We start from the raw sequence: 24,712 nt of genomic DNA on the forward strand, positions 1-24,712 counted from the left end.
GAAGATGAGGGTTGGTCAGTACCGAAGTGTAAGATGTCAATGTGTGAGACTAATGAGGGCACCACAGTGAACATACACGTACTTCAGCCTCCAAGTCACTTACATTTATATAGTGTGATCAGAGGAGAACTAAGTCTGCACTTGCTTCGTGTAGTTATGTGTGTCGTTCTGACGTGTACAACCACCACATTTCAGTGGGCCCAGCTGGCCAACAGGACCAGGACCCGGGTCAAAGCAGGACAGAGGTTGGGGCACCGGCAGCCACGATCTCTATCCACAACTGAAAAGGAAGAGGAGGAGGAGGGACCTTCAACATCAGAAGACAGGGGAAATGTGCCCACCCGGACAGAGCATGACAACACCTTAAGTGCTACAGACCGGGTGGAGGCTGAGAACATTGTGGGGTGTAGGGAGGGGTGAAGAACTGGATACCCCTGGCCCGGGAGGAAAAGAGATACACTCTCCTCCTGACAAAGCACATCAGCTCCCCCCTGTCCGTAGAGGCCCCCATTCCATCGAGGTCTCAAACTGCATCCCCTGCCACTAGTCCCCCTTCAAGTGGCTGCCAGCAAGACCCTAACATAGGCTCTGACCCCAAAACACCACACCCCTCATGTTCAACCCAAACCCATCCCTGTATTGTGACTCCTGTGGCTGCATCCCAGGAAGTGATGAGGGCATGAGAGGGTCAGCCAGACGTCCTTTCACATCATGCTGCAGCTCTGCAATGAGGTGCGTATGATGCCAGAGGAGCTTGCAAGATCTATGGCCACCCTCAATGCCAGTGTTACTTCCTTGGGTGCAGCCATGTTGTCTGTCCTTGTCCAACGTCCCTCCCAAACCACCCTCAATGTTTCCACCTGCATGTTGTCCCACATTGTTTCCCCTATACTCCTTGTGTGTTCCAACCCTGTGTGGTGCCTGGTCCTGCACCAGCCAGACAGGAGCCTGCATCTGAATGGGAGAATCTGAACATTGTTGAGGTTGAGGATAACCAGAAGGATTGTTGACTTGTTTGCCAATGACTTTCTTTTGGACATTTACTTACCTCTTGTTTATAGACTGGTTCTCCTGACATTTTTTATTTATGTTGCCCAACTCCCTCCAAGTTCCCTAGTCCATTCTGTTCAAAGAACATTATTTGCTTTCCTTTCTCCCTTCGAAATGGACTGAATTTGCTTTTTTTCCCCATCCATTTAATATACATAAACTTATATTTAGAATCAAACTTTCTCTATCTTGTTAACTTCACTGTAAATGTTGTGTTCAAAGTATGGACATACACATTGGAAGTAGTTATTTTCTCAGCACATGATAGCTTGTTGCACCGACGGGATTACACTTTTACATGTGTTACTCACACACAATCATCCTCACATCTCTAGGCCACCACAAGGGTAAACAATTGGCCATCATTACATAATAGGCAACTTAGTCTTGACTTGTGAGGACATTTATCTTTTATTTTCACATATTCAGGATGATATCTTTTCCTGTGATCAAGAGAGATCGTGCTTGCGACTTCGCACAAAGTTGGTGGTGATGATGGCTGTGAGTAAGTATGTTTGTGTTGTTGCTGAGGTGCAGGTTGGTGTGGTGCAGCTGCCAGTACAGGGGGGAAGTTCTTGGACAGGGGCTGATGGTGTCTCTACAGTTGGGTCGAGAGCCTGGACAGGGGGTGGTGGTGGATGTGTTGGTGGGGGGAGTGCCTATACAGGGGGTGGTGGTGGATGTGCAGGTGGGGGAGTGCCTGGACAGGGGGTGGTGGTGGATGTGCAGGTGGGGGAAGTGCCTGGACAGGGGGTGGTGGTGGATGTGCAAGTGGGTGGGAGTGCCTGTACAGGGGCTGGTGGTGGATGTGAACTCTTGCAGCGAGCCTGTGCAGTTTGTGATATGGGTGTGTGGGTGTGTGTGCCGCAGGTAGGTGTGATGGCTCCCCACCCTGCATTGACCTTGAAGGGAGACTTTGGGTACGTTTCAGCATGCCCTCCATCATCATCATGGCCAAGGCATGGTGTCTTGCACCCTCTTCCCTATGGATGGATATAATATCATTGATCTTCTTGGACATGTCTTGCCAAGATCTGTCCATCCTGTCCAAAACCTGGGTCAGTCTGTCCATCACCTGAGGGATTTGGTGCATGTCCTGCAGTGCCTCGGACATGTCCGACAGGGTAGCCCCTATGGCACGAATGTCCAGCCTCACATCAGCCTGCAGCTGGAAGAACTCCTCCTCCCACTGGCCACCACGGCCACCTGCTAGTCTCTCCGCATGGGACGGCCATGGATATGATTTTCAGGTTCTCCAGCAGGGGGATGGTGGCAAGTGGTAGTCTGTGGACAGGAGATTGGCTCACAGGGAATACCTGCACGCACCAGGGGTGGTACCTCCCTCAGATGGTGGAGAATGCCTGGGATGCACTGTATAAAGAGGAGTATGTAGGGGAACCACCCCATCTGTCCTAGAAGTGAGGGCTGTGAGGGAGTGATGTCTACGTTGAGGTGTTTGAGAGCTGTGGCTGGTTAGTGCTATGCTGAGGAAAGGCCATCATGGACTTTGGATATTGAGGCACTTTGCTGAGCGGGGGGGAGGTGGCCCTACACATTTTGGCCAGTGTAACAAATGTTCTTGTCAGGACATCTGACTCCTCATCCTCTGTGAGAAGGGCCAGATAGTCTCCATCTTCCTCCAATTCAACAGCCACCACTGGTGGAATGTCCATTGTCCTCATGGTCCTCTTCACCTGGAAGACAAAGGTTGCAACAGGTTAAATAATTGACCTGGTAAATTATGTGGTGCAACACAAGGATTGATTCTACTGTACTTTGCATCAACAGATGCACTTGTGACCTGGTCTGGGTACGCCTACACTTGACAGCTCACTCCATAGCACTGAGGTGTTGAATGGAGATGTACAATGCAGAAGCAAACTCACCAGCTCCAGCCACAGCTTTATGTTGCTTTGCGATCCCCCTAATGTCAGCTGCTAAACCTGGTCCTCATAGGAGTAGCTGAAGATGTGGTACGCAATCCAGCAGCTTGAGAGTGAAGTGACACCATGCTTAATGAGCTGCATGACTAATATGCTAACAGGCACATGTGCCACTCACATAACTGAAATAGTATGTATGTAACCTTTTACACACCAACTACAGATGCTATGCAGTAGGGGATTTGGATCTTTGGAATGATTTTGGAATCCATAATAGGGAAACAATTTATGGCATGCTTACCTGATGGACAGGTGCTAGTGGGTTTTACTGCTGCAGCCAGGATGTCTTGCATACCCCGGGATGATGTTGTCTGCAGCACTGATGGTATCCTGCCAGCAGCTGTTATGAGACACACATGTCCATATTCAAGTACACAGGATGATATAAATGAGATAACATGTATATGTCATTGTCATGGACCATTGATATGCAATTTCTGGCCAGTGTGCCACACGTTTACCCCCTGAACTTTACGTGTGGGCCCCTGCTCACCAGCAGCAGTTGCCAGCTGTTACCTCCACACAGCACTGACATCAACAAGATAACATATTAACAGACAAACGTGTATGAGAAGGTAACTGATATTTGAAGGAAGGGGATAATTATGCTGAGCGCTCCCGTCATCCTTTGGTTACACCTTTATTATTAGGCCCATCATGACTATTATGTTGTTTGTTGAAGAAACAACTGATGGACAGAATGCTGGACAATGCAAACATTCACCTCCAGTCACAAGCATCTGGGTTTAATCCATCATTATTTTGCTTTCCACACCACCCCAATTTGAACCCAGCTATATGCAAATCAGTCTTTTTTTTTTTTAAACAACTTTATTGGGATTTTCAAGTGGGGGTACATCGTAGTACACATGACATTGAGCATTTTAGTTATACAGAGAGCGCAGGATACAATGCAGGCATTATACTACCGCTGTGCCCCATGTGGTGTTGTCATCGAAGCCTATCCAGAATATCACAATACAAATAAGGAGGCCATCAGTTCAACACAGTGTTATGCAGTACATTCCTAGCCTCCAACCTATCGTGCCCAAAGGGAGCATTGCCCGCTCAACTGACCCCCATCCCACATCCCACCCGGAACCCACCCTCCTTACCCAACTATGCCACGAAGAAAACAATCTTAGTCTGGGGGGGACTCAGAGCATATCCTTGGGGGGGGGGGGGGGGGAAAGAAGGGGCGGGCCAGGGCAGAGGTCAAAACCCCCCCAGCTCCCGGTATGGGAAGGAGAAAGGCCGGTCCACGCAGCACGAAAGGGGGGGACTAAATGGACAGGCAAGACCCTCCCTCAACTTGTGGGGGGGGGTGTGCGGGGGGCCCGCCCCACGGCACACACCCCCATCGGATAACAGACACATTCACACTAAACATCACACATCCCCTGACCAGGAGTCAGCCCCACACTCTCGGCCATAACGACCCACCTCTGTCCACCGGTACCACTGCTCATGCGGGGGAATTCCGGGGGGGCAGCCACCACAGCCTCCCCCCCTCCCTCCTCCTCCTCCATCTCGCCCTTGAATAATTCGGTCAGATGCGCCCATTCATATGCAAATCAGTCTTGATCCTGTTCCTTGTGGGAACAGTCCAGCCCAAACTGCTAAGCCAGACCCTCCCTGGACCGGAAACAAGCATCCTGGGACCGGTTTCAGGGCATCACGCTTCATCAGCCAGGCTAGCTTGAATCCAGTGGTGTAGTGCGCACGGGACCCACGTCTGGGCATACCCTTCCAACTTTGGTCGACCTATGCAAAAGAAACAATCGCTGGACGGAATGCTGGACAATGCAAACATTCACCCCCAGTCACAAGGATCTGGGTATAATCCATCATTCTTTTCCTCACCACACCACCCCAGTTGAACCCAGCTATATGCAAATCAGTCTTGACCCTGTTCCCTTTGGGAACAGTCCAGCCCGAACTGCCAAGCCAGGTCCTCCCTGGACTGGAAACAAGCATCCTGGGACCGGTTTCAGGGCATCACCCTTCATCAGCCAGGCTGGCTGAATCCAGTGGTGTAGTGAGCACTGGACACACGTTTGGGCATACCCTTTCCACTTAGAGTGACATATGCAAAAGAAACAATTGATGGACGGATGCTCTCCATGCCACTGGAGTCAAGCTATCCTGGCTGATGAGGGCTGAAAGCCCGAAACTGGTCCTAGGATGCTTCTTTCCAGTCCAGGGACGACCTGGCCTGGCAGTTCAGGCTGGACTGTTCCCATTTGGCGCAGCGTCAAGACTGATTTGCATATGGCTGGGTCCAAACTGGAAAGGCATGGTGAGCAAGAAAAAGATGGATTTAGGCCCAGATCTCTGTACTGGAGTGAATGTATGACATTGTTCTGCATTCTGTCCATCAATTGTTCTTTTTGCATTTGTCACCCCGAGTGGGACGGGAATGCCCAGACGTGGGTCTCGTGCTCTCCATGTCACTGGAGTCAAGCTATCCTGGCCGATGAGGGCTTTCAGCCCGAAACCGGTCCTAGGATGCTTGTTTCCAGTCCAGGGAGGACCTGGCTGGCAGTTCGGGCTGGACTGTTCCTATTGGGCGAGGGTCAAGACTGATTGTATATGGCTGGGTCCAAACTGGAAAGGCATGGTGAGCAAAAAAACAATGGATTTAGGCCCAGATCTCTGTATTAGGGTGAATGTATGACACTGTTCGGCATTCTGTCCATCAATTGTTCTTTATGTTGTTTGTTGACAAATCTAAAGGAGTGCACATAATCATGCAGACCAGTTTCATATTTGCAAATCAGATCATATCATTGCATTTGAGAGTTAATATGTGAGATGTCCAATAGTCAGGTACATTTTGTGGCACATTTGTGCTCCCCTCCTCATGAAGTCACAACCCCCAGTTAGGACTGGGAGATCACACATTTGTTATGTTCAATTTTTGTGTGACCTCTGTTCCCATTATACATGTATGACATAATGGTAGAACTTAGCTGTCAATGGATGATGTCTAGTACAGCACACATCCTAACCTCATATATTATCCTGTCACTTATATATGGGAATACGGTAGGAGAGAAGGCAAGCTGAAATCAACATTTGACTAGGATCACATATTGTGGTAAAGTGTAGAAGCTTAGATGGTTGCCGCCTACACTGGATTTGCGTTGTGCAGTTCAGCCACCAGGTGTTTATATTTTACTTCCTCTACATCCACCTTAGCAGCCCATACACTCCTCCCAAAACAAAATAAACTAACTGGCATTAGTGAAACCCTCATCCTCATCAATGTCCATACATTTTGTGCCCTGTGATTTTCCTTGCGAGTTTTCATATCATTGACTTACAATCCAGTTGTGGTTACTCCACTTCATAAGGCACAATATAGTCTATTATGTACCTACTGCACTCACTTGCCATACATTCAGTGTCATCCTTTCACTTGCCACTATGATGTAATATGGTATGCTGTAAAATGCCATTTGTGAGCATATTGAGATGAGGAACAAGAGCGATGTTAAACACATACAACGTACTGCAGACATTAAATCCACATTTTATGAGCATGAGCATTCCGGTACATCATTCTTGGGTTTACTTAACAGGGTTCCGCATACGCCCAGTGCGAGGTTCCTGACCAGATGTCAAAGCCAACCTTTTAGCAGATGTCACTGTGGGGACTAGAATCCAGGACGACATCATTGGGTCTACAAAGATATGTGTGTTTGCCAGTTAACATTCCAGTTCCCACATGTGATACATTCGACTTCAGAGTTCAGTTCACAGTTCTGGCACTGTTGATGGAATACATGTAAAATGTCCATGGGCCGAAGGAGGGGAGAAGATGGCGGCCGGCTAGAGAGCTCGGTCGTGAGCTCTGCGCTCTTAACGAAAACTAGCACAAAAATGAGTAGCAAACAAGTTTTAAAAAAAGAAGGATCCTGGTATACGAGGCTAGGCGTGCAATCAGCGACATGAAGTAAGGTGGAATAATAGATGCACAATCTACAAAAGTGAAAACTAAGAAGCAAACAAAGCAAAACTACTTGAGGGGCGGAGAGGTCGAGGAGCACAGGGGTGGAGCACGCAGTAAGCAGGAGCCGTTCCTGAGCCGAGTGAGGAGCAGAGTGAGTAGGAGCTGTTGCGGGTTGACGTAGGCGGCACGTACGAGCAGGCATCAGTGAGCTGCAATACACGCAGCAGACAAAAGTGGAGGTGGAAGGAGTCCCGCGCTTCTGCGCGGTTCCAGTGTGGGCTGAGGCGGCCACGGCATGTCAGACCTGCAGGAAAGTCGCAGCAAGAGTAGTGTACAGGGGGAAACGCCCGGAATGCACACCTTGCCGCATAGAAGAAACGACCCCCAGAGGCTACTGCAAACCGGGGAGGAGGACGGATTGGTGGTGCATGCTGCTCGGAGTGGAGGTGATAGAAGTGAAAGTCATCGAACTACTCGTGTAAGTGAAAAGGGGGGGATCTAAACAACACAGTGTGTGGAGGACAGGATGCCAAATTAAGTGTTAAATTCAGTGAGCAGAATACAAGTATTTTCACCACAAACTGCACAGATCTAGCTAAACCACAGGCTAAACCACAGGCTGTAGAGCTGGAGCAAGTGGGAGTAAAAGTGGTAAAAGTGGCAAACTCTAAAGGGAGTACGGAAACGAAGGTACCAATAGCCCCGTGGGGGTTAACTCAAACAGTGTAGCCGAGGGTGAATTGCAGGTTATTGTTTAAGAAGCAAACATTTTCCACTAGAAGAAGTGGAGCCAGAGCACCCCCCTGAGTTAGTAAAGCTATGCACACACATTAAAACCTCCTCATCTACCTCCGATACATCCCCCCCTGTTGTCCCTAAAAGTACAAGGAAAAAGAAGAGACAAACTACAGCAGGGAAATCACAGCCCCCTGTGTCTTGAGCAAGTCAGGCCAAGCTAAAAACATTGGGCTTGACAAAACAAAAGATAACACCCTCCTTAAAGTCCTTCTTTAAAGTAAAGGAGTCTCAGAAGGCGGAAAAGTACCACAACAAATCCCAAACCGAAAGACAAGTCGAAATCCCCAGAGAGGAGGTAGCAAAAACAATGTCAACGTTCAGCAACAGCAACAGGTACAGTGTTCTAGAGACATTGGACCAACAAGAGCTAGCCACTGATGCCACGGACTCCGCCAGTGCCAAAGTGCCAGATGACGGCCCACTTCCACAAGAAAATACGGAAAGAATGGAAAAAATGATGACTACCACGATGAGAGAAATGAGATCCAATTTCGTGATATCAGAGAAAAATCAGAGAAAAATTCAGGAAGCATGCCACGTAATGGATCAGAAAATAAATAAGCTCATGGAGAGAGTAACTTCAGGGGAATTGGAAGTAGGGGTGCTAAGCAAAAAGGTGCAGGAAAAACAAAAAGAAATAGACCAGCTCAAATCCACAGACAAGGAGATATGTGACTGAATGGAATCAATGGAAAACAAGGCAAGGAGAAACAATCTTAGAATCCTTAACGTCCCTGAAGGTTTGGAAGGGGAGGATATCAAAGCCTTCACGATCAAGCTACTAGGAGAGATAATTCTCTGGACGAAGTCCGTTGAGCTTGCAGAGGACATCCAGAGAATTAATCGGGACCCATTTGGGAGAGCCTGAAGAACAAGTTACTTACCTTCGGTAACGCTTTTTCTGGTGGATACAGTATCTGCCTGTGGATTCCTCACCTTATGAATATCCCCTGCACCAGCATTCTAAGGACATTTTTCGTAGCTCTCCACGCCGACGAGGTTGTCACAATGCCATGGCTCTGCACGCGGCTCCGCGTGACGTCACTGGAGCCATAAGAAGACCCCGTTGGCGTGATGACGTCAGTTCCACCCATTTGTTCCGTGCCACCGAGGCGAAATGGGCGGACCGACCATATAGAAAATGCATACATAGTACACAGTATTCACACAAATACACACAGTGTAAAGTGAAAGAGGAAAGCAAAATAAAGCAAACATTTCCTTTAAGCCTACAGAAAGTCAAAACAGAGGCAATGCAGAATGACAATATGAAACAACATATTAACGAATACCTCTTTTAAGGTATAAAAGGGTGGACAACGGGGAGGCGGGTGGGTCAGTGAGGCATCCACAGGCAGATACTGTATCCACCAGAAAAAGCGTTACCGAAGGTAAGTAACTTGTTCTTCTGATGGATACATCTGCCTATGGATTCCTCACCTTATGAATAGAATCCCACAGCAGTCCCACTCCCGGAGGAGGGTGTCGACCCTTCTATACCAAAAAGTCCTGTAAAACAGAGTGTGCAAAATGGCCCTCCCTCCTCACTTCGGAATTTATGCAGTAATTCTTCGCGAAAGTATGAAGGGAGGCCCAAGTTGCAGCCTTACAGATGTCCAGCACAGGAACACCTCTGGACAAGGCAGAAGTAGATGACTTAGCCCTGGTGGAATGAGCTCTAATGTCTTCAGGAGGCTCCTTACCAGCCAGAGCGTAACAGATCTTGATGCACAAGACGATCCACCTGGATAAAGTGCGCTTGTGCACCGCCTTGCCCTTCATCCGTCCAGCATAGCCCACAAAGAGCTGATCATCCTGGCAAAAGTCCTTTGTTCTATCAAGATAGAAACTGATCGACCTCTTTGGGTCCAAACAATGAAGCCTTTCTTCCTCCTTGGAAGGGTGAGGGGGCGGATAGAAAGTAGGAAGGGTATCAAATTGTCCTAGATGGAAAGGAGTTACCACATTAGGCATTAAAGCAGCCCTGGTCCTGAGTACCATCTTTTCAGCATGTATGGTCAAAAACGGAGGCTTTGAACTCAGAGCCTGAAGCTCACTCACCCTCCTAGCCGAAGTGATAGCCGCCAGAAAGACCGTTTTGAAAGTCAGCAGTCGCAAAGGACAGCTATGCACAGGCTCAAACGTAGAACCCATTAAAAAGGTTAACACTAAATTCAAATCCCACAGGGGCATAATAAAAGGAGTGGGCGGGAACATGTTAGTAAGCCCCTTAATGAACCTTAAAACTATCGGAGATTTAAAAAGAGACGGTTGATCAGGCAAACAAAGAAATGCCAATAAAGCCGACAAATATCCTTTAACAGTGACCACAGCAAAACCTTGCTGGGCCAAATGAAGCGTAAAACAAAGAACATCAGAAAGACGACCTTTCAAGGGATCAATAGACTTCTCTCCGCACTATTTAACAAATTTTGACCACCTGTAGGAGTAGATAGACTTGGTGGAGTGTCGCCTGGCCGATAATATAACATCCACCACGTCGGGCGAGAAAAATAATTCAGGTTGCCCCGTTCAATCTCCAGGCATAAAGGTGCAAGCTCTGGAGGTGGGGGTGTAGAACCTGCCCCTCCGACTGCGAGAGGAGATTTACCCTGAGAGGGAGACGGAGTGGAGGGTGCGATGAGCGGTGAAGTAGATCTGTGTACCACACCCTTTTTGGCCAATCCAGGGCAATTAATATGACTTGGGCCCGGTCTTGGCGAATCTTCCTCAGAACCCGAGGAATCAAGGGTATGGGAGGAAACGCGTAAAGGAGTTGTGAACTCCAACTCAACTGAAACGCGTCCTCCAACGCCCCCTGCATCGGAAACTGGAGACTACAGAACGACGGGCAGTGCGCGTTCTCGAGAGCGGCAAACAGGTCTACCCGAGGAGTTCCCCACATCTGAAAGATGTGTCGAACTACCTCCGGATGAAGCCTCCACTCATGGTCGGCAGAGAACTGCCGACTGAGACTGTCTGCACGCACATTCAGCACCCCGGCCAGATGATTTGCCATCAAGCAAATCCGATGGTCCTGAGCCCAGGACCAGAGCCGCAACGTCTCCCTGCAGAGACGGTACGACCCTACTCCTCTCTGCTTGTTGACATACCACATCGCGGTAGTGTTGTCTGTCAGGACTTGAACCGACTGACCGCGAAGGGAAGGGAGAAAGGCCTTGAGTGCCAAATGTATCGCCCGCAATTCCAGAAGATTGATATGAGACAATCTTTCCTCTGGAGACCAGAGACCCTTGATCTCCTGATCCCACAGATGAGCACTCCACCCTAGGGTAGAGGCATCTGTTATCACTGTGGCCACCGATGGAGGAAGATGAAAGGGCTTTCCTTGAGACAGAGTGCCCTCCACGCTCCACCAAGACAGATCCGATGCAGACTCCCTGAGATCTCCGTTGTTCTGATACCACTGCCTGCGGAGGCACCACTGGAGCGCCCTCATGTGCGAGCGTGCATGGCTGACCAACAGGATGCAGGAAGCTAACAGACCGAGCAGGCGAAGGACCTTCAGAACCGGAACAACCGCTCCATTGTAAAACAAGGGACTCAATTCCTGAATGTCGAGAATCCTTTGTGGAGGAGGGAATGCCCGACACTCGATGGTATCCAGTACTGCCCCTATGAACAGGTTGCGCTGTGAGGGCACCAGGTGAGACTTGGGTACATTTATCGAAAAACCCAACTTGTACAACAACTGGGTTGTAAGCTGCAGATGATGACTCACCATCTCTGGAGACTCTGCCTTCAACAGCCAGTCATCCAGGTAGGGGAAAACTAGAACCCCCGACCTCCTGAGATGGGCAGCCACCACTGCCATCACCTTGGTGAAGACTCGAGGTGCGGTAGTAAGACCAAAAGGAAGACAGCAAACTGGTAGTGTTGCGACCCAACCGTAAAAAGGAGACACTTCCTGTGCGACTTCAGGATTGGGATGTGGAAATATGCATCCTGTAAGTCGATAGACATCATCCAGTCCTCTTGTTGCAGCGCCTGAAGAACGTGCACTAGAGTGAGCATCTTGAACCTCTCCTGCTTGAGAAACAGATTCAAGATTCTGAGGTCCAGGATAAGACGTAACCTGCCATCCTTCTTGCGGATCAGGAAATACCGGGATTGCAACCTTGACCCCTTTCCTGCTCCGGAACCACCTCTATCGCACCTTTTTGTAACAGGGTAAGGACCTCCTTCTGAAGGAGAAGCAAATGATCCTCCATGTAAAACCCTTGGCAAGGAGGGTAAGGAGGAGGGAATTCCCTGAAGGGAAGGGCGTACCCATTTTCTACCAGATCTAAAACCCAAAGGGCTGAAGTGATTAATTTCCAATCTTGTAGAAAATGGGCCTCCCACGGGACCTACGTGATCCAGGATGGCGGATCTAGGGCTGCTTTCCTGCATTACCAGGAGGGGCTGGGGAGGTGGAGGTGGAGGAGGAGGAGGAGGAGGAAGAAGGCTGACGTCCAGATCCACGAAGGCGACCTCTGCCTTTACCCCTGTAGCTCTAATACAAGGGGTTCTGCTGCTGATGCTAAAGGTGCTGAGGCTGTCTGGACCCACGAAAGGAAGACTTCCCAAAGCCACGGTATCATTTATATCCATAGCCTGTTGACTGAGTCTGCAAACCCAAAGACCTTGCCGTTGCCTTACTGTCCTTAACTCTTTGCAGGGCAGAGTCCGCCTTTTCACCAAAAAGCTTGGACCCATCAAATGACAAATCAATAAGCCTGCACGTCAGGAGAGAACCCAGAAGGTCTTAACCATGCGGGCCTCCTTGTCGCAATGGATGAACCAAATACCCTGGCAACAGAATCCGCCGTATCCAGACAAGATTGGATAACCTGGTGAGCCGCAGCTTGAGAATCCACCAACACCTCACTCAGATTCCCCCTGTCCTCCTCAGACAGCTTAGGAAGAGGCTGTTTTGCAGAGTCCATTAGGGCATGAGTATACCTGCCCAAGAGACAAGTGGCGTTGGTAGACTTCAGTGCCATACTGGTCGATGAAAAGACCTTTTTCGCAGATTGCTCCAACTTCTTGGAATCCCTGTCTGCGGGAACCTGCGAAAATTCCCCTGTAGATTGCTTCGAACAAGAAGCCTGCACCACCAGACTTTCAGGAAAGGGGTGAGAAGAAAGGAAAACCGGGTCTCCAGGAGCAGGTCTATACCTTCTTGAGACTGACCTCGAAACCGCAGGAGCCGAAAGAGGGTTGCGCCACACATCGAGGATTGGCTCAGTCAGTGCATAATTAAATGGCAAAAGGGGTTCAACCACCGAAGATGGAGAATGAAGCACTTCAGTGAGAAGGTTAGGCTTATACTCCGCCACAGGAAGCTGCAAATCCAAAAGTTCCGCAGCCTTCCTAATAACCGTATGATAAGAAGCAACATCCTTAGAGGGAGAAGCCTTTTGAGAAGCAAAGTCCCACTCAGGAGAAGTGTCAAGCCCACTTGCCTCGCACAAGTCCTCAAACACATCTTCTGTGTCATACACCTCTCCTTCCTCCCTCCCTTCAACCTGGTACTGCTTCTCTTCCAATAACCTCTGCGCCTCTATCCTCGAGCGCATCTTTGGTTGTGGCGTCAGCGGCGCCACACGCGGCGTCGACGGCTTCGGGAGTGGCATCGAAGGTGGATCCACTAACATAGCCGGCGCCGATCGAATCCGAGAAGCTTCACAGGATGGAGCCGGGGACTGACCATACGACGTCGACATCCTCGGACCCAGAAAGTGCCAGGCCGGCATCGCTGGCATGAATGGCACAAAGGGGGCCTGAGGGTACTGCTGAGGCACACCCAAACTAAATGCCATAGGACCCATGGGACCCGAAGGTGCACCAGAGGGGTATGAGGCCCTTGCGAACACACCATACATCGCATTCAGAAAATGCGAAGGATCCGAACCCGGCATCGGAACCTGAGGGTATGAAGCCGGTTCAAGATCCGAACGAGGTACCTCTGGAGTCGGAGCGCTGGAGCCACTGATTGGAACAGCCAGAGCCGAAGGAATCTCTGTGTCAGTCGGATTCAACACACCCTCTGGAGTCGGTGAGAATCTCGGCATCGTCGCCTGCTCGGGAGTCCCCTTATATGAGGGACATTATGCAGGAGTCACCTGAGGAGACGATGAAGGAGAAACCAAGTCCTTTTCTCGACGTCGAACAGGAGAAGGTGACCACGACACTACAGACTTCGAGGATTGGAGCTGAGAAGCATGTCTCCTCTTCTTCTTATGCTTCCTCTTGGAGTCGTGCGACGTCGAAGACTTGGACTTTGACCTTTTCCGACCCCTTTTTTCTTTTCTTGCCTTGGCCATATAGAGCTTGGCTTCTCGCTCCTTCAACGCCTTAGGATTCATCTTCCTGCACGAAGAACATCCCTCGACGTCGTGGTCTGAAGATACACACCAAAGGCAATCTTCATGCGGGTCAGTAATTGACATATGTCCACTGCACTCCCTGCAGGGCTTAAAACCTGACTTCCTCGGGGCAGACATGTGAAAAGAGAAAGAGATACAAACAAAATTACAAAGTATCCAGATGAAGAATGGAGAGTCCCAGAAAAAAACGTTAGCGTAGACAGCGCAGAAAAAAGGGAACTGACGTCATCACGCCGACGTGGTCTTCTTATGGCTCCAGTGACGTCACGCAGAGCCGCGTGTGGAGCCATGGCATTGTGTCATAAGGTGAGGAATCCACAGACAGATGTTTCCATCATAAAGCAGGTTCATTCTTCCAAATCAATTGGACGTGTAGAATTAGATCAGATACAACGCAGGATAAGCAATGGCAGCTCGGCCAATATATACAACTGAAAACACTTGGAGCAATAGTTCAAATGCGGTTCCCAGCCTCACTGAGAATAATGTGGCAAAATAAAATGCACAACATTAGAGACCCCAAGGAGGTAGAGTACTTCGTAGAACAAATTAAATCACATTTGTAGGATCAAGCATGACAAAGCAAAAAGAATGCAACAAAAGAGCGAGGAGCTCAAAAAGAGGCTAAGGAATGCTCCAATAAGAGTTAGGGGAGGCTTCTCCTGGGAGGGTGAAGAGGGGAAAGAGGTGGGGGGGACCACACAGTAAAATCCGTAAAACCAAAAAAACACACAAGGTGGGGAGGAAAAGGGGGGGGGACATGTTCAAACTAAGCAGTATGAGGGAGAAGGGTCCCAGACAAACTTTACAGAAAATAGAAAGGGCACAAAAGGGATTGGTCTAAATGTCTGTTAAAATAATGTCATGGAATGTCAACGGACTCAGGATAAGGAAAAGAAGGGCTAAAATACTGGAATACTTAAAAATCGTGGACTGTGATATAATGATATTGCAAGAAACACACTTACTAAAAGAAGAACGGGAGAAATTCCTTAAAAACCGAAATGGATAGATACGTGGGTGTGCACAAACAAAGAGTGTAGTGTGAAGGGGGTGATGGTACTCTTTAAGAAATCTCTAGGAGCACGGATTGAAGCCACAGAGGTAGACAAGAAAGGGAAATTGAAGATACGTAATAACTTATATACAGTGGTTGGATACTATGGGCCCAACTTGGATGACCCAGAACAACTTCAAAAACTATACTCGCAACTCCTAACAGCGCAAGCACCTATAATAATGGGGGGGGATTTTAATATAATTCTGGACCTGAAGAAAGACAGGTTCCCTCCCAAGAATGGCCCAAACCTACCAAAAATGAAGGAGTGGGTGAACCTTTGTATTAAAGATCTAGGGATCATGGATATATGGAGGGTAAAAGGTAATAAGTCCAATAAATTCACGTTGCAAAACAAGAGATTGGGGCACGCATCAAGAACAGACTACTTCTTAATAGACAGGGGCCTATTAAATTCTATACGAAGAGTAGAACATGTACCAGCACACCTGTCAAACCGCTCCGCAGTGATCTTACACATTAACCTAAATTGTCCCACACCCACCCCAAGATGGACGGCAGATAGGGGAATATTTTTAGACGAAAGCTGTATAGAAGCACTGGCCAAAGATACCGAGGAGTTCTTCCAAACAAACGAAGAAGGGACTACGAAGCGAACCGCCTGGGAGGCCTATAAGGCCTTTATCAGGGGAAGAATAGCCAGCCTAGTGGCATATAAAAACAAGTTTAAAAAAAATAAGATCCGAGAACTAGAAAAAGAGACAATATCCCTGGAGCACGAACTAAACAGGGTCTCTACCACCGAGCAAGAGAAAATCAGCATTGAGGAGGAGGAGAGAACCTTAAAAAAATTGAACTGGCAGACTTTCTTGAAACAATTGTTAAAGATAAATGGGAAGCAAGCAAGGTATCACACTACGAGTACGGGGAAGGATGTGGGAAACTACTAGCGTGGAAACTGAAAACAGAGGCAACACATAACAGGATAGAAAAGATACAGAAAGAAGATCAACAGTACACCACAGAAGAGGAAGATATTAGGAAGGAGTTTGTGAAATTCTTTAGAAATCTGTATTCAGAGGAAAAGGTAGTCACGAAAGACCAGATACAATCAACGCTGGAAAAAATAACAGCCTCCTGGAATGATGCAACCATTAAACTTATACCCAAACCAGGGAAAGACCCCACGAGAAGTGAATCCTACAGGCCAATCTCACTTTTAAATGCCGACTACAAGGTATACACACAAATTTAAGCGAAAAGACTCGGAAAGATTGCAGGCTCTGTGGTACACACAAATCAAAAAGACTTTACCAGAGGAAGGTACATACAAGAACTTACACATGACCTCATTACTGCAATAGATATTGCAACACACCACGCAACCCCACTATCGATTTTAACCCTGGACGCCGCTAAAGCATTCGATAGGGTGAGCTGGCCCTTCTTAAATGCAACCCTAGCAAAATTTAATTTGGGAGAGACCTTCCAGAACGCAATCAAACAGATATACAAAAACCCGTCAGCAAAGGTGCTAGTGAACAGAGTGTTAACAGAAAACATAATGATAAAAAGAGAAACAAGGCAGGGGTGCTCGCAATCCCCCCTATTATTTGACCTGCACATTGAACCACTAGCAAAATTAATAAGAAAAAGGGAATAATAACGTTCAAACATCAGGGATGGGAGAAGAAGGTTGCTCTGTTTGCGGACGACCTGTTGGTATTTAAGAGCAACCTAGATGCCTCCCTCCCACAAATACAAGAAATCTTAGAAACATATGGAATAGTATCAGGGTACCTAGCAAACCAAGCAAAAACAGAAATCCTAGAGTGGAATACCAATTCTCAAGACCCTAGAGTAAAAGATAAAATAAAATACTTGGGCATAGACCTCACAGTGGACATAAAGGCAATTGCAAGTCTAAACTTTGAAAGAAGTTATAAACAAGTAAGAAAGCTGCTAAAAGTATGGGAAGGTCTCCCTCTGTCTTTTATGGGAAGATCAAGTGTAATTAAAATGGCCATACTCCCAAAATTCACCTACCTGTTCAGCACTATCCCACTGGAATTTAACCACGACCAAATAAAAAAACTGCAAGGAGAACTAAGCAGTTTTATTTGGGCTGCGAAAGGGGCAAGGATAGCCTGGAAAAAGATAAGGAGAAAAAAGGTACAAGGAGGGATTACTACCCTAGACATCCTAAACTATTGTAGAGCGTTCCAATTTAAAAACATTAGGATAGTTTTAGAAAGTTATGATCTGTACCCTGACCACTTGAAAGCGGCAGTCAATAAGGAAGGAAGCCACTACTTATACAAATTTTGTCATCCCAAGTACTTTAAGAAAATAAAATTAAAAAGCTTAAAAGCAGCGGCAACACTCTGGCACCAAATGAGAAGGATACTCAAAATTCCATACTACAGCAGATATGCGCCCATATGGGATTCCCCAGGAACCCCGGACTGTATTAGCAAACCCCCTGAAGGAAAACAATATCACAAAACGGGGTGAGCTAATGACACAGAATTCTGTCATAGAGTGGGAGGTACTGTGTGAAAGAACTAAGGGCACAATCTCTAGATTTAAGTACTACCAAATAAGCAGTTGGGTCAAGAACTTAAAAGACAGCCAGGATGGAAGCGGGATAATAGAGGAAATGCTGCAAAGAAACAAGATCACTGAAAGAAAAATAGCATACTGGTACGGGGCACTGATAGAAGAAGGGGACTAACACTACGAAATTCCAAACAAGATCTGGGGAGAAGTACTGCCAGAGCTGAACATCCTACATGAATGACAAGTATCTATAGCTACTTGTTGGAAAATTGTAAAATCTACACCATTGAGAAGGAATCACCCATTCACTATTCACAGAGCGACCTGGACCCCGAAGAGGCTATCAAAGATTAGAGGCCAAGACGAGAGAAGTTGCCCTAAGTGTGGAGAGCCGGGAGCAGACGACCTGCACATGTTTCGGCAGTGCCCCCAACTTGAGGAATTCTGGGAAGAGACGGGTAAAACTTTGTCTAGAGTACTGGGTCGGCAGGTGTAGGTGAGTATAGATTTGGTTATTTTTGGGAGAAGTCAGAACGAGGCTGAGGTTACCAAACTGAGTAAAGATCAAGAAAAAATTCTGTTTATATTGATACTTCTAGCAAGAAGGGAGATATGTATTAACTGGGTAAAATGTACACCTCCAGCACATAAAGAGTGGGTGGCGTCCGTACAAAAAATTGATTAACTAGACAGAAGTGGGCATAGGGGAAAGGTAAATAAATTTTGGAACATCTGTGAAAACCATAATATCACAAGTTAACGTTAGCGAAAGCATTGTATGGTCCAATAATTATGCAATGCAATAGAAGTATTCAAGTGGGAACTTGAAAGAGTGGTCAAAATGACTAGCTCAACCTAGAACCGAACTGCACTGGAAGCGGACCAAATGGGGCTCAAGTACTAAAAGGGGAAGCAGATATTTTCCACGCATACATTGTGCTTACCCAGGAGAAGCCCCGGAAGGTCGGACTACAAAACGAAACGGGCCTCCGACACCTCCAACTCCAAATTATTGCTATATGAGGACTTAAAAAAAAAAAAAAAAGTCCATGGGCCTCATTACGATGACGCTCGGAAAGCATTCTGACAGATTCGGTCTCGGAATAGTTTCTGACCAAATCTTATTCGGGGAGTCCGACCGACCAATTATAATGGTTCCGAACACCGTTCGGTCGGACTCCCATTGACTTCAATGGGAGCCTGTGTTCCAACCGACAACACACGCTCCCATTGAAAATAGAGGTGGTTGCGGAAAACCATGCACCCTGTAGTGGGCACCCCCGGAGACACATGAGGCTCTGACTCACTATGCTTTTTATACATACTTGGGATAACTTCCATAGTCACAGTTGTGGTGCAACGCAGACAGCAATTTCCTAATGATGTTATTGTCATCATATTTACCTGGTACCACATTGTGGACATCACTCACAGGCAGCCCATGGAGCATGTGGAGGTGTATGTTGTGGAGGACATCCTCCTCTAGTGGGGTGAGATAGAGGTGGGGCCTGGATTGTACACCAAGGAGAACTCTGGCCACCTCAATCCTGGCGTACTTCTCCTTCACCCGCCTCTTCTCATCCTGTCACCACTTCTTTATGTCATTCACTGCGTTCACTGAAGTTCAATGCTGTGACTGCCGTGACTAAAGACTGCCATAGGGCTGCCTTCTGTGTGTAACTGGTGATGTAAGGGGGGAAACCATGGAGCCGTTTGTGGTGCATCACAATAAACTCCAAGATTATGGTGGTCTCCTCCTCAGTATAATTTTTCTTCATCCTCTGGTGTAGTATTTTCTGAAGTAAGGCGCAGACCTGGCAAGCAGGAACTCGATGTGGCCAAACCTGGGCCTTGTTTGTTTGCTGCTTTTATATGGTTTGTAGTGTAGGTCTTGCAGGTGGTGTCAAGTGACTGTGGGAGTAGGTGATTAGACTTCATCCGGCCCATGCGGGGGAGGAAGGAGTAAGCACTTACACAGGTGTTTAGCATTGAAGACAATGACCATCTAGCCCAACTGCGGAAATTCTGGCCCGTGTGCAGAGATTCTGGCCAGAGTGTGGAGATTCCAGCCAGGGTGTGGAGAATCCACCCCAAGTGCGGACGTAAACATACGACTCGTAAATGACTTCTGTGAATACCAGAAGTCATAAATGACTTCTGTGAATACCAAACGTCGAAAGTTAGACTTTTGGCTCAGATTACCTTTGTGAATCAGAACCTAATATTTAAGGATTAATACCCTGATGATGTTGCTATGAGTGAGCCAATTACATTTTTGGCAGGGACTATATAAATGGTTCATAACACAATCGTAATATAATATCCAAAATATAATGTTAACAAACTATAAATTAATGTGTTTTTGACCACATCACACTGCAAGCTAAATCAGCTTTAGGTGCTACCAAATTTAGAAATTGAAGGTGGCCATACATACCCAATACCCATAGGCAATTGGGCACAGCTAATGAAAATGTGCAGCAGGTTCTGATAGAATAGGGTTATGAGCTGGGCATCATAAGTCCACATCCATCACATAGAGCCAATTAAATAGAGCCATAGGCAATTTGCAGGAGTTCTGGATGCGTGTGGAATAGGTGTGGACAAAGGCCACACTCATCTGACTCACTGACCCCCACTAAGGGCTGGCCCCAACAGACTATGTGTAGGAAAGTAGGATCTGCTTTCATGGTTACCCCCAACTTTTTGCCTGGTGTTAAGTGTGTTTTGACTGTAGTTTGCTGGGATCCTGCTAACCAGGATACCGGCATCTGTGCTCTCTCTCCCAAAATGGCTTTGGTAAGTACTGCTGTATCTTCACAATTTGCTACTGGTGTACCCTTATAAGTCCCTAGCATATAGTACTAAGGTACCTAGGGCCTAGGCAATCCAGGAGACTCCCATGGGCTGTACCATGTATTGTGCCACCCATGGGAGTCCACTTAAACTCTGACATGGACCTTCCATTGCAGCCTGTGTGAGGTGGTGCTTGCACCCCTCACAATAGATATAAGTTTCCTTATATCTGAGATCACTACACTTAAAACATATAAGTCACCCCTAAGGAAGGCCCTTTAGTCCTGAGGGCAGGGTGCTTGGTTATAAGTGTGAGTGTTCCCCTGCATGAGCAGGACACCCCTATAAACCCCGGAGCCGATTCTCCAGGCTTTGTAAGTGTGGTCAGCCTTTTTAAGACATATAGTGGACATCAGTCATTAGGAGATGGCTAACTACATAATGGCTGCGCTGAACCTGGTTATGTTTGGTATCAAACATGTTGGAATCACATACCAACACCGGATAATGCCATGTACTGGGGGCCCATTAGGGGAGCCCCCTGTACTTCAGGTTACAGACTTTCAGGGTCAGCCAGCACATTAGTGCTGCTGCTAACCACAGACACTGTTCTGCCCCCCTGGTGCTGAGCTCGAGCAGGGAAAGGTAGAACAATAGGTTTCCTCTCACAGGGAGGTGTGATCACCTCCTAGACATGATTTAGTCTATTGGGCTGAGGTGGCGGTGCTTTTCAGCGTCACCAGACTGCATTGAAGGGCACGTTTGGTGCCCTCCTTGCATATTCCGGTTTGAGCCGGTTCAGGAACCCTTAGTTATCGCTCTGGCAAGAAACTGGACAAAGGACAGGGAAGTATCCTCCCTCTCACCAGTTCCTCCTCTGGGGGAATCCTAGAGTAGTTCCAACCCTTTCCTTGGGTATTTATGGGGCTCCCCTGTGGGTTGGTCATGAGATTTGATTTGGAACAAGACTCGCCTCTGAAACCAAGACACTCTTCGACCGTCTGGATTCTTGCACTTCGTTGGACTTTGACTGGAACCAACACCGAATCAAGGAAGACTCCTGCCCGCTCCTCGTCTCGCTGTTCTTCAAGCCTTCTGCCTCATCTTTGTCTGTGCTTGGCTCAAGTTCTCCAGAAGACCTATGGGCATCAAGGACATCCAAAGAAATCTACATCTGCAGGCACCGCAACAAAGCTGACCGGTCTGCTGCTCCTATCGTCATATAGACTTTCTGAGGCACAGCAACACAGGCGGTGGTTCTTTGGCTCTCCCGAGGCCTGACCAGTCTCTCCTACAATTTGGAGGACAGTATCCCTCGTCGAAGCCGCTGGGACCAAACCCCTGTTCACCGTGTCGACTTGCCGTTGACAAGGCTTGTTGGCTCTGCGCTCCACAGATTTTCAGACTACAAGAAGCTCCAGCCTCCAGCACCTCATCCTTCGAAGAGCAGTGTCCTCACAGCATCCCTTGCACCGTGGACTTTAATCTTTGGTGAGCTGTCTCAAGTCCTCTTGCGTCTCCTGTGGCTTTGGCCTATTGGTCCTCTTGAGGGTATTTTTCTGCTTTGCTGAGCTCCCCTGCTTAACCATGGCCTGCTCTGACTCTCCTGCACATGGTGAGTCCCTTGGAATTTGCTGGTCCCAACGATTGCCTCTTGTCTTCTTCCATGCCAGTTGCGGCTACCAAGGCTTGTTGGTGCTCCTGCTGGACTCCGACCACCTAGACACCGACATCCAACGAGACACAGCTTGTGCATGGCTCCTGGTCTTCCTCATTGTCGTCTGGTCCCCACAGCTGAAACAACAAGGTCCTTGTCAACTCTTCTGTGCTCCCTGCTGCTGCGTGCCAGTCGTGGGCATTATGCTTCCATGCCTCCTGGTCACCTTCGAGAGCTTGCAGTTTATCCTCTTCAAGAATCCACCCTTTGATTCCACCAGACATATTCAGAGAATTCTCCAGAGGCCTCTATTCCCAAGTCTTCCATCGTCATCTAAGGCACGGTCCAACATCCCTTCACCCCTACGCACCAGACTTTTTTTTTTTTTTACAGAGTTTTACATAGCGCAAACTTGACCCGAATTGGGTATCAGAGTGCTTTACATAGCACCAGTTGCATTACATGATTTGTTTTGTTAGGCACGGGGAGATTAAGTGATTTGCTCAGAATCACAGGATGTTCAGCGTCATTGCCAAGACTTGAAACCAGTTGCCCAGATTCAAGGTCGACCGCCCTAGCCTCCTCTCCCATTCACGATTGGGGTGGCTCTCCAACCTTCCGTATTCCAAAGGGTTTCTGGCCAACATACATCATAAGAAAGCCATATTAATTCACTTAATAACTTTTGTTAAAGGTCAGTTGCTATTTTTAAATTCATAAATACTATCCCCAACTTAAAATTACTGAACCCTACCTGCAACCATGTCCTTAAGCACGCAATTAGCTGTAGGTTTGAATCCTAGTGACCACTAAATTATAGCTCTACTCCAGATATTGTTGGTAAAGTGCTTGTACGCTTGTTTCCAGTCTCCAATAAAGGCGACCTTACAGAGTACGGAGATGGAGGCTGCTCTTAGTGCACAGTACATATTAGCATTTTAGCCAATAATAAAGATTCACGTAATTTAATGACATGATCATATATTCAAATTCAGAATATAAATGAATCAGAATGTAGGGGAAATATTTTGTCAAAAGCAACACAACAACCCAAGTGTAAAATGAATAAGAATGTTCAAAATGGTGCGAATGAAAATAGCAGATAGGATAACTAAACACTGCTGTACGTATGCTCTTCTGTGACTTTATGCCCACATATTAGAAGTATATCATATTTGTTAAAGTTTAGAAAATGCAGACCTCTTTGACTCGGATGATATTCTTTAGATCCTGTTGACTTTTTTTCAGTTCTTCAACCAAAACCTCTACACGTTCTTTTCCATTTAAAAGTTCTTGAATTGACTCCTGGATTAAAGATTGAAAATCCAAATAAAAAGTTATATCTTGCCAAATGATAAAGCATTTGTATATAAACCATGATGTGTCTCAAAGTAAGGGTTTTCCATATGATTAACACTTGACCATGAAATACTTTATTTTTCAAACATTACACAGTTTTAATTATATTTAGTTTATATCGGTTGAGGTCTGCACCCCAAGTTAAGAGATTATGGATGCTAATGAATAGAAATACCAAAACTAATATAAGTGAGAATGTAAGTAGCCCCTGTGGAGTGTGCAGCAAGGTTGCAGTAACCAGCTTTCTTAAACGAGCCATTGGATTCAGCAGCCTCGAGCCGACTCTATCTAGTGAACCAATTACATTTATTTCATAGACAACAATAAAAATGGTCAAAAATACAGTTATTATATATAGCGCAACATTAAAGTCTGACAAACGTTAAATGAATGTCTTTTTAGGTCACACCTTTTGCTACTAGTATAGAGTAGATTTTAGGTCAGTCCCTTGCTCATGACTGGATGATTCTGTTGTCTATCCCACTTTTGATTTGATGGCTTTCTTCCCTCCTAGTCCCAATGCTGCCTGCCCCACATCCCGCTCTCTAACTTAGACCAAAAGTCTAACTTCATATATATTTTTTCAGTATTCACAAACAGACTTGTGAGTGGTATTGTTACGTATGCGGAAGGACCGCACTCAGGGCGGAGGTTCTACACTTGGGGCAGTACGGTCGCAGGTGTAAAGATACTACTCCTAAGTCCCTTTGTGCTTACCAAAAAGTAGTAAAGTTAGACTTTTGGTATAAGTGAGACTTTTGCTCTAATTTACCTTTGTGAATCGGGCTCTATAATGGGAGGCATGTCATCTATTCCCTCTCCCTCCCCCAAATGATGCCCGCCCACTCTCCATCCCAGGGTTAAATTGCTTTTATTATTCTTTTTTAAACTGGAAAGCACAGTCCAGCCTTTTTTTACATGCTCTGTGTGATTTTTTCATTTCATTTAATGATGAAATATGTCTGTTCCCCATGTTAGATCTGTAAATTAAAAATTGGCTGCCTACGTTATGACAAATGTGCATACATGGGTCACAAGGCATGTGTCACGATGTATGCATAAACATCGATGGCCATCTTGGAATGGACTTTTTAAATAGAAAACCCATCACAAAATTGCCAGCCATGCATGCATGTGTCATGAAGCATGCAATTGGAAAGCAAATTTTAGCAAAGCCAAACACTC

General features: G+C 46.9%; 1 long non-coding RNA gene across 1 annotated transcript; it reads right to left on the minus strand.

Moving 5' to 3' along the window:
- Positions 1 to 1,444: 1,444 nt before the first annotated feature.
- On the minus strand, positions 1,445 to 23,473 carry LOC146871889 (uncharacterized). The gene is made up of 3 exons (XR_014959621.1): positions 23,369 to 23,473; positions 3,235 to 3,333; positions 1,445 to 2,744 (listed from the first exon to the last, which is right to left on the minus strand). It is a non-coding gene; the product is annotated as an uncharacterized LOC146871889 (long non-coding RNA).
- Between the last annotated feature and the right edge of the window lie 1,239 nt (positions 23,474 to 24,712).

The sequence above is a fragment of the Triturus cristatus genome, chromosome 1_1 (genome assembly GCF_964204655.1).
Source record: "Triturus cristatus chromosome 1_1, aTriCri1.1, whole genome shotgun sequence".
Taxonomy (NCBI): domain Eukaryota; kingdom Metazoa; phylum Chordata; class Amphibia; order Caudata; family Salamandridae; genus Triturus; species Triturus cristatus.